Source organism: Papio anubis, chromosome 6, assembly GCF_008728515.1.
Source record: "Papio anubis isolate 15944 chromosome 6, Panubis1.0, whole genome shotgun sequence".
Taxonomy (NCBI): Eukaryota; Metazoa; Chordata; class Mammalia; order Primates; family Cercopithecidae; genus Papio; species Papio anubis.
Window position 1 is genome coordinate 124,959,919 of NC_044981.1, and position 9,362 is coordinate 124,969,280.

Below are 9,362 nucleotides of genomic sequence, written 5' to 3' on the forward strand. Positions count from 1 at the left end.
GAAGCCAATTGGGGCTCAAAGGAAAGAAAGTTTTGATGCTTGGTACTGAAATGGAAGTGGCGTGGTAAGTGGAGAAGCCCCTGATGCGGGAGATGATCAAGGAGAAGGTGGACAACCATTGACTGGGAAGGCTGAACTAGCTCAGTGATGGCTAGATAGTGTCAGGAGGACCGGAAGCAACCTCAAGTCCCTTCCCCTTCACTCAGAGCCACTCGGTTTTCTCTCTTTTTCTGTATTGGGTTGGGTTTCCCCATAAAGATTTTCTTTGAAGAAAGAGTCTGCTGAAAAAAAAACTTTTAAAACCACATAACTAGTTGACCTTTATGGCTATTACCAACCTGAAGTTCTATAGCATTAAACCTTCTCTGATGTTTTCTAAGAAACCAGGCTACTGATTGATCCATTCTTCCAAAGGCCAAGGGGGAAAGGAAGGAGAGCTTAGAAGGGTGGAAAGCATGAGTAGAAGAGGGAGACTTCTGTTAGCTGAGGGCCCTTAACCCTGTCTAGGCTTGGAACCACCTGGGAACTTTTCAGTAAGACACCCTCCCAAACCAGTGATATCAGTCTCTGGGGATATATGCCCGGGTATGGGTATTCGTGAAATGCAGCAGAGTTGAGAACCACTGGCTTAATAGATGGGCACTGAGGAGAATTCTTTTTATACATCGAAGCCAAACATGTTAGACAACCAACACGACAGTTCTTAAACTCCAGGTGCATCAGAATCACCTAGACTTGTTCAGACAGATCGCTGGGCTCCACCCCCAGAGTTTCTGATTTAGTAGGCCTGTGACAAAGCCAAGAATTTGCATTTTTAACAAGTTCCAGGTGGTGCTGACACTGCTGATCTGGGGAACCACACTTTGAGAACCACTGCTTTAACAAAAGGAATTTACTTTTGACCTTAAAAACAACTCCCTAACATTGGCAAGTAATTGATAGTGTGCACCCTTGTTATGATATGATGAGAATGGCACTTGGCCTCTGTGGTCTCCCTCCCATCAAATGCATTAACCCAGTCTAATCATGAGAAAAACATCAGACAAATCCCAACAGAAGGACATTCTACAACATACCTGACCAGTAATCCTCAGAACTATCAAGGTCAGCAAAGCCAAGGAAAGTCCAAGAAACTGCCACAGTTAAGAGGGCCCTAAGGAGACATGACTACTAAATGCAATGTGGTATCCTGGATGGGATCCTGGAGTAGAAAAAGCACAGTAGGGGCTGGGCGTGGTGACTCACCCCTGTAATCCCAGCACTTTAGGAAGCTGAGGCAAGCAGATCACTTGAGGTAAGGAGTTCGAAGCCAACCTGGCCAAGATGGTGAAACTCCATCTCTGCTAAAAATACAAAAATTAGCTGAGTGTGTTGGTGGGCACCTGTAATCCCAGCTACTTGGGAGACTGAGGCAGAAGAATCACTTAAACCCAGGAGGTGGAGGCTGCAGTGAGCCAAGATCATGCCACTGCACTCCAGTCTGGGCAACAGAGTGAGATTCCATCTCAAAAAAGAAAAGAGACAAAAGACATTAGGAAAAAACTGAGGAAATAATGTATCAATACTGATTCATTGGTCGTGACAAAGGTACCATATTAATGTAATATGTTAACAATAGGGGAAACTCAGTATTAGGTAGGGAGCTCTCTGTACCATTACTGTACTAATTACATTAATTCTATAATTTTAAAACTATTCTAAGATAAGCAGTTTATTTGGAAAAAAAAAAAAAAAAAGAACTTCCTGACTGCTACAATACAGACCATTCCCGATCGTGGTTATGGAGGAGGTATCTTCAAAAGCATCAAGGTAAAAATATCAAATAATTGTATTTGTTTGAATGAAAACTTATCTGGATATAGGAGGTGAGTTACATAACATACCTTTATCTGTTTTTCTACGTGCTTATGTGACTCAGATGATTGTGTGACTTTGAAATAATTTTTAAGGTCTATACTTTATATATACATATAGCATATAGATATTATACATAATACAAATATAGTATACATATGTGTATCAGCATACTTACAGATGGTATGAAAGATAAGGTAGCTGATGCCTCTCAGTTTATTAGGATGCAGCTGCAGTGGGAATACAATTTTAATTAGAAAAGGTACCTGTCGTAATGACTTAATATTCTTGGTAGACATTTTCAACCTTTTGATTATGCCTATCTGGAAACCATCACAATGGTGGTCTTTCTTTCTCTCTCTTCTTTTGTTTTGCAGTTGCAAGAGAACCTGCTTCAGGTGGTCTAAATGAAAGAGAATCCGAGTCCTGTGCTTAGGTAATATTTAGCTGCTGGTTTATGGTTATAGATGACGTTATTCCATTGGCTTCAAGAGGGCACTTCATAAAATTCCTCACTTACTGATTCAAATTTTAATATATCCGTGGAGCACTGTGTGCTCACGGCAGGTGAGGATAGAGGTGAGAAGACCCAGCAACTCCCTGGACATCCATATGTGTTAATCAGCCAGGCATTTACATTGTTTCCCTAACTTGGCTTTAGTTCCCCTCAGCCTTTTGGGTGTTGGTCAGAGATCGTGGTTATGGAGGAGGTGTCTTCAAAAGCATCAAGGAAAAAATATGAAATATTCTGATATTTGATACCAAATATCAAAATTTGCCATGGTGCCCAGCATGGCTCAAGATCAGAAGTGTCAAGCACATCTGGTAAGGGAGATAATAATAATTCAAGGGCAAATGAATTGCCCCATGGACAGTGGATTGCAGTATGGATTTGTTTGGACCACTTATCTTTTCTTTTGAATTGACTTAACTCCTACGTTCTTAGGAGATAAGCAGGAAATCAGAAGCACTACTAGGGATTGGCACTGGTCTAAAGGACAGCTCTAAGGAGAAGCTTAGATACCAGATTCATCTTCCATCCAACAGAAGCTCCCCAGGGATAAAACTGCAAGGTTAAATGTGAAACTCAAAATTTGAAGCAAAAGGCTCTCCTCATCTGCACGTTTTTTCTTCCTAAATTGAGCAGTAATACTAGAAACAGAGTCAATTGAACCTTAATAGTTCCTCTGGGGTACCAGGCATCATTCTAATGAACTTGTTTCATCCTCACAGAGGCACAGATAAGGTAAGTAACTTGCCAAAGTTCACACTGCTTGGAGTAGAGTCGGGATTCTAATCTGGCTTGTCTGGCTCCAGAGCCCATGTTCGAACATTAGGCTCATTCTGCCTCTCTTGGAGAAGACACCAGACGTCCCAATCTTGGCTAGCCTGGCTAATCCCAGAGACCTCCACAGTTAAACAAGGTGTAGAAATAGAATGTCCCATCACTTAGCTATACTTCTATCCCTCCCCACTTCTATACAACTACCACTACCATTGCCACCAGCAACTGGTAAATATTGATGGAGCTTCTTTTCTTTGCCAGGCACTATAGAAACAAATTTTTTTAAAAAAGAGACTGCAATCCTGACCTCAGGAACTACAGAGGAGATAGACACCCAAGCAAATATGCCAACAAAATCCCAAATGGGGTCTAGGAAGGGGGAAAAAAAAAAGCTGGCATAGCCAGATGGGCAAGGACTCGCCTTGCTTCAGGGACAAACTTGCAGTAGTGATGAATTCCTTTCATTCTTAGCTTTCCTCCTATTACTTCCCTGATTTCTTTTACTTGCAAATAACATGTCTAAATAGCAGAGACTTGAAGTTCTCTTGCTGAGGTGCTGAGATGTTCAGAAGGGAAGTATTCTGTTTAACCAACAGATCATTTATAGATAAAGAGAGGCTCTAACTTAGCCTTCTTCCAGGGCAGGAATCTTCTGTTCCATATGCAATATCTTCTGGCAGCCTTGTCCTCTTTTTGTCCTTGTCGACTACAATAACAAAAAGCTGTTGCCGAGGCATTGCTATTGACGTGTTACCTTTGAAACCTCCCTCCTGTTATGGAATAAGCCTCTTCCAGATCATGGATCATTATCATCTGGTCTGACAAGCAGCCTTGTTGCCACGGAGACCCGAAGGGATCAGGCGTGGCGTTTGCTTGCATCATCATCCTCTCTGGGGGAACAACAAGGACTCTTCTGCACGTCACGCGTGGCTGTCCTGGGGCTGGCTGCCACCAGACTTTCCCTGCGGGTAAAACCTAAACAAATGACCAGCTGCAGATAATATCAAGACTTCTGTTTGATATGTTAATAGTGACAACCATATTTCCACAATTAACAACGGTGGGAAGAAAACACTGTAGTCACCAGACTTGGGAGGAGAGGGTTTGTATTCACATAAACACAACCTCACGTCACTGCTTGCCACCACAAAGGTCTCTGTTCACTGTTTTGTTCTTGAAGATCATCCTTGTGCTCATCCTCTGATCTTGAATTTCTACATAACTTTCTCAGTTTATATGCCCTGTGGCAAGTGCAGCAAGCACTGTTTCCTGTTTCTAAACTTGTAGAAAATCATCCATACATCTTACAGTTGTCAGTTTTAACCAGATAACAGCGGCACTTTGTTGCTGCTTTTTTATCTTTAGCTTAAGTTAACAGGACCTTGGAAGTAAAGTTGTAGATTTATTCAATAGAGTATTCTCAATTAATTTGGCTAGATTTCTACATTATTCAAAATCTAAAAAAGTAGAAATGCATGCTTATATGTCTAAGACCTGAAAAATCCGTGGTGACATCCCAAAATAAATGAAGATTTTAAAACAATAAATGACTTTTTTTTTTTTTTTTTTTTTTTTTGCTCTGTGCTTGGGGAGAAGAAATGAAGGAAACATCAATGTTGCTTTAAGGAATGAGGACCCCAAAAATAAGAATATATAATTATGGCAGATAGGGCATTATTCAGAATTGATGGGGCTGGTGTGCACACAAACATTTTAATAGTTCTAATACTTTATGTACACTCTTGCGATGAAGTGATGACTTCATTAATTGATTGAAGAATATTTATGCAATGCTACTATATGCTAGCTGTAGAACTAAGCTTAGTCTCTTAAGATCTTAACATTCTGAAACTATTAAAATGTGTAATCACCATTTGTAAAAGTAAAATATACTAATCAAATAATTTGGAATGTACATTACAGTAAAAAAAAAGCGGGGGAACATCCTATAAAATATCACTCAGAGATAACCACCACTTACAGACTGAAGTATATTCCTGCTTTTTGTGGATTGTGTGTGCGTATATATATGTTTAAGCAAAGCTAACAATATACTATTTTTATAATTTGGCATTTACTTTTTTCTTTTGCTTAACTTTATATCATAACCACTTTCCCACATTATTACAAACTCTTCATAAATAATCTTACTAATGATCATGTAATATCTTATTTGTAACAAAGACTATCTTTTTTTTTTTTCATCAACACACTGCATGGACAACAGATTTATTTTTTAAGTACAAAATCTTTCTTGGCTACACTAACCGATGTTTTTTGTTTTTGTTTTGTTTTGAGACAGAGTCTCATTCTGTCGCCCAGGCTGGAGTGCAGTGGCATGATCTCGGCTCACTGCAACCTCCGCCTCCTGGGTTGAAGCGATTCTTCTGCCTCAGCCTCACAAGTAGCTGGGATTACAGGCATGTGCCACCACGCCCGGCTAATTTTCATATTTTTAGTAGAGACAGGATTTCACCGTGTTGATCAGGCTGGTCTCAAACTCCTGACCTCAAGTGATCCACCCGCCGCGGCCTCCCAGAGTGCTGGGATTATAGGTGTGAGCCACTGTGCCTGGCCACTAACCAATGTTCTTTAGAAAAGTTAACCTCATTCGTGTTTGGGGATGACACTCCCGTTCTCTTGGAGATATAAGCGCATACACAGACACTCACCACAACCCTTGGAGCCTGACAGGCCGAGACCATAGATGACGACCATTTCTCATTCCCTTGTGGTGGGAGCTGTCCTCCTGATGGGCCAGGCCTTCATGTCTTCACTGACGAATTCAAGACACAGCACGTCGGATTCAGCGTCCCTCAGCACCGCCACATAGCCATCCTCCCATGTGGGAAACCTCTGCTTCCTGGTGGGAGGTCTCTCGCTAACTCCATGAGGAGCACCGAATATGTGTCAAGCACTGACCTAGAACAGAGGCCAAACACAAGGCAAATACAATTCTTTTTTTTTTTTTTTTTTTTGAGAGGGAGTCTCACTCTGTCACCCAGGCTGGAGTGCAGGGGTGCAATCTTGGCTCACTGTGACAACGTCCGCCTGCCGGGCTCAAGAAATCCTCTCATGTCAGCCTCCCAAGTAGCTAGGACCACAGATGTGCACCACCACGCCCAACTAAGTTTTTGTATTTTTGGTAGAGATGGGGTTTCACCATATTGGCCAGGTTGGTCGCGAACTCCTGGCCTCAGGTGATCCTCGGCCTCCCAAAGTGCTGGGATTACAGGTGTGAGCCACCACGCCCATCCCCAAGGCAGATATAATTCTTACCCTTGCAGAAGTTACAGTCTTGGAGGAGATAAGCATTTAATCAAGTAATTATGACATTTGCTACAGGAGTGCATAGCAGAGGGGACTTAACCAGAGGAGGTGACATTTAAACTAAAAATGTGGAAAACCTGTGAAATTAATCAGAAGAGGAGGAAAGCAACTCCACTATGTTTCCTGCTAGGTCTAATCTTCCCAAGAGATGCTTGGACTTTCTTCATCACCGCTAAGAAATATGAGCACACTCTTAATTTAGGTCAAATTTTTTCCCTCCTAGACTTGCAATATGTTGTTCCCTTTTTCTGGAACACATTATGATACTTTTTCAAAACAGCAAGATCCTTTTACTCCCATTGTTCCTGCTTCTTGAAGTATTAATCAGAATATTGTGTCTGCCATCCCCTTCTTCTGGTCATTTTCACACAGTTTTCACGAGTTAGTTTAAATGTCACCCCCTCTGGTTAGGTCCCTCTGCTATGCATTCCTGTAGCAAGTGTAATAATTACTTAATTAAATGTATATCACCTCCCAGCCTGCAGTTCCTCCCAGTATTGGAAGGATAAGAATCATATCTGTTTTGTGTTTGGCTTCTGTTCTAGCTCATTGTTTGACAGATACTAGGTACTCAAAAAATATTGAAATGAATAGTGGGCATTTAGGGTGCCTCCACTTTTTTTTTAAATAAGCGGTGATGAAATGAACATCTTTTATGCACGATGTCCATATTTTGGAATTTTTAAATTACTTTCTGACGATAAGTTCTTGGAAGTAGAATTACTAGGTCAAAGGATATAAACACTTGGAGTCCTCTTAGGAAACAGCACATCGCTTTCCAGAAAGTTTTATACTCCTACAAGCAGTGTATGAGATTTCCTGTTGCATTGTGCTCTTATGAACATGATTAGGCAAAGAAATCATTTTTGCTAACTTGATAGTAAGAAAAATTCTCTACTGCTGTTTCACTTCTGCCTTTGTTAAGTAACAAGATGAACATTTTCCATCTGTTTTTTATTTATATTTGCTCTATTGTGAGTTGTCTCGTGTCCTTTGCCCATTTCTATTCTGAAATCTTCATGTTTTTCTAATCAATGTTTATAAGCTCTATGTTTCAGAGATATTAGACGATTGTTTCTTATTTTTTACCGTAGATTTTTCTATGTAGATGTTTGTATTTTAGTCTGTGCCCTTCTTAATGTTCAGAAGTTTACCATTTCTCGGTGGTCAGGTCTATTATCATTTGCCATGGGATTTCTTACATGACAAACTCACAGTGCTCTTCACCAGCAGTGATCAAATAAATATTCAGCTATTTTTTTGGCATGTATACAGTTTGATTTCTTTGCCTCTGTGTGTGTGTGTGTGTGTGTGTGTGTGGTATGTGTGTGTGCGTGTGTGTGTACTTGTGTATGTGCATTTATGTGCACATGTACTTAGGTCCCATCCACCGATAATTTAATTTGTCATCTGGCAGGAGGGGAGGGCTTTCTTTTGCAAAAAGGACCGACCAGTTGTCTCACCATGACTTGTAGATTTTTTGTTTCCCAATGATCTCAGGTGTCTCTTTTCACTAACTTAAAAATCAATATTATTGGAGCATATGTATGTCTTCCTGGAGTGGGTCTGGTCCTTTTTAACCATCTAGGTTTTAGGGAGAGTCTTTGAGAAGGCACAGTACCTTCTTCTGCTTCCATTCTTCTCCCCACTCATCCCCCTGGCTCTGGGTGCCTCTGTTCAGCAGCAATTTCACTGAAGTTGGACTCTGAGCATCTAAGGAAAGCCGGAAATCTGAAACAGTAAAGGCACAGGGCATTTGCATGAAAGCCCATCAGGCTAATTTGGCCATGTTTGTAAATGTGTCTTTCAGGCATTATCAGAGCAAAGCTTTAGTTTGTCTGGCATTGGACCATTTTTAAAAACGTATAGCCTATGAATAGATGACTGCTAAAAAGTAAGTGCTATGGCAAAAGACAGATTATCTAGTGTTCCTGGATAATCATTTGAATGTTCAGGAGACCCAAGTCTCTCTGGTGATAGTTTCTTCTTTTACACAACATCGCAGAGCTATGCAAAAGGGGGAATGCCAGTCTTAACTAAGACAAGAGCCGACCAAGTGTTTCCTTCACAGGAAGCCACTAGCCACGTACTCAGAACAGTAGGGGGAAGAGATATCTTTATATTAAGTTAATTTGCTCTTGCTTTCTTCTTCACCTTCTTGCTCACCAGCTTTTGACTCAGTTACAATATTATAACTGTTGGTCCCTGAGAAAATCAGAGTCACAGAATTTAACTTCTCAAGTTGTAAAGCATTCTCAATACTAATTTGATGCATTTTCCGTAAATCAATATTGGAAACAAAAATGGGTGATTATTTGTATATTTCAAGAAGCAGGAACAATGGGAGTAAAAGAACCTTGCTGCTTCAGAAAAGTAGAATAATTTATGTCAGAGTGCTACAGGATTGAAATGGAAACATTTTAATTCCTGTGCCCTGCCCCCAAAATGTGGATGAGGATTTTCCAAAACTGATGAATTCAGCCTTTATCCAGAACTTAAATATAATGTCCCTCCCCAAGCCAAATCTTAGATGAATGTAATTAATATTCTTATTTATTTATTTATTTATTTATTTATTTATTTATTTATTATTTATTTCGAGACAGAGTCTCCCTCTGTCGCCCAGGCTGGAGTGCAGTGGTGTGATCTCGGCTCACTGCAAGCTCCGCCTCCCGGGTTCATGCCATTCTCCTGCCTCAGCCTCCTGAGCAGCTGGGACTACAGGCACCTGCAACCACGCCCGGCTAATTTTTTTGTATTTTTTAGTAGAGACGGGGTATCACCGTGTTAGCCAGGATGGTCTCGATCTTCTGACCTCGTGATCTCCCTGCCTCGGCCTCCCAAACTGCTGGGATTACAGGCATGAGCCACTGTGCCCTCCCTAATATTCTTT

At 40.9% G+C, this 9,362-nt stretch overlaps 1 long non-coding RNA gene across 1 annotated transcript; it reads left to right on the plus strand.

The window, feature by feature from the left end:
• Nucleotides 1-1,457: 1,457 nt before the first annotated feature.
• On the plus strand, nucleotides 1,458-4,682 carry LOC100999668. Its single transcript, XR_646426.3, has 2 exons — nucleotides 1,458-3,100; nucleotides 3,925-4,682. It is a non-coding gene; the product is annotated as an uncharacterized LOC100999668 (long non-coding RNA).
• Nucleotides 4,683-9,362: the final 4,680 nt, after the last annotated feature.